The following is a 1,515-nucleotide window of genomic DNA, read 5'->3' as shown; positions in this document are numbered from 1 at the left end:
CTAGGTCATGGTGTACCAGTTATCTATTGTTGAGTATTAAACCAACCCAAGACTTAGTGGCTTAAACCATGAAATGTATTTTGTTCATGAATCTTCAGGGCTTTGCAGAGACAGCGGAGACAGCTTTAAGACTAGGGCCTGAAATGATTGGATCATTTATATGTCTGATGTCTGGGTGGGAAGACTTAGACGGTTAGGGAGTAACCTGCTGGGAGCACCTCTATCTGCATGGCCTCTCTAGTGTGGGGGCTTCAAGGTAGTCAGACTCCTTACCTGTTGGTTAGAACCACCAAGGAGCATGTTGAGAGAGAGAGAAGCAGGTGGGATGCTTGTATGATCTAGCCTCAGAAGTCACATTATGTATGCTGTACTCTATTAGCAAGGCATTGCATAAGTCTCCCCAGGTTGAAGGAGAGGGAATATTGACCCAACATCTCAATGAAGGAGTGTCCTCATCTCCCTGCAAGATCAAAGTGTGGGCTGTGATATATTGATATACCCATATTTGGTAAATACATGGTTCTATTTGTTCTGTAAGAGTGAAAAAATTAACTTCAAAGAAATCAAGCTAAAAACTTAAAAAGGAAACCACAAGCCCTCTAATTGTATTATTTCATGGAGACATAGCACTGCCAAATGTGAATTTGTGTTCCTCTAGTCCAGTGGTTCTCAACCTGTGGGTCTCGACCCCTTTGGGGGTCGAATGACCCTTTCACAGGGGTCACCTAAGACCATCCTGCATATCAGATATTTACATTACGATTCATAACAGTAGCAACATTACAGTTATGAAGTAGCAACAAAAATAATTTTATGGTTGGGGGTCACAACATGAGGAACTGTATTTAAAGGACCAGAAGGTTGAGAACCACTGCTCTAATCAATTCAATCTTGTCAAGCCCATGGCAGCCATCACCATCTTTCTAGCTGTATGTGCTGCTGTCCTCTTCCGGGACTTTTCTCTGACTCCATGCTCTATCCCTTTATTCTCTGTGCTTTTCATTTTTCGGGACTCAGCTTCCTAACATGGCCTCTCTCCTACCTACCACACTGACTTCCTAGAGCTCTCATATCGCCTTCCTATATGCTCTCAAAGCACCCTGTGCTCACACCTGGGCTCTACAACAGTCGTGATCACAGCACTAATTAGCTAGGCCATAGCTTCCCCTTCATCATTCCATGTGGGAAGATGTGGTTTTGTTTTTGTTTGTTTTCTTTACACTAATTTATACATTTTAATTGGTTGCATATATTAACATCTAATCTAATAAAAGAGAAACATGGTAATTGGCATACAACCGCTACCCTTCCCATTGGCTAATGAGGGAGATATGCAAATTAACTGCCAGCCAAGATGGCAGCCGGCAGCCAGGCAGCTTGAAACTAACATGAGGCTTGCTTGCTTCAGTGATGGAGGAAACCAATGTTCCCTGCCTGCCTTGCAGGCCTCTGAGCCTGCAGTTTGAAACATTTTAACAAATATAGAAGTTAAACAAAACCCAGAAACCTTCTTTC

Source organism: Myotis davidii, unplaced genomic scaffold, assembly GCF_000327345.1.
Source record: "Myotis davidii unplaced genomic scaffold, ASM32734v1 scaffold46, whole genome shotgun sequence".
Lineage (NCBI taxonomy): Eukaryota > Metazoa > Chordata > Mammalia > Chiroptera > Vespertilionidae > Myotis > Myotis davidii.
Note: the sequence above shows the minus strand (reverse complement) of the source record.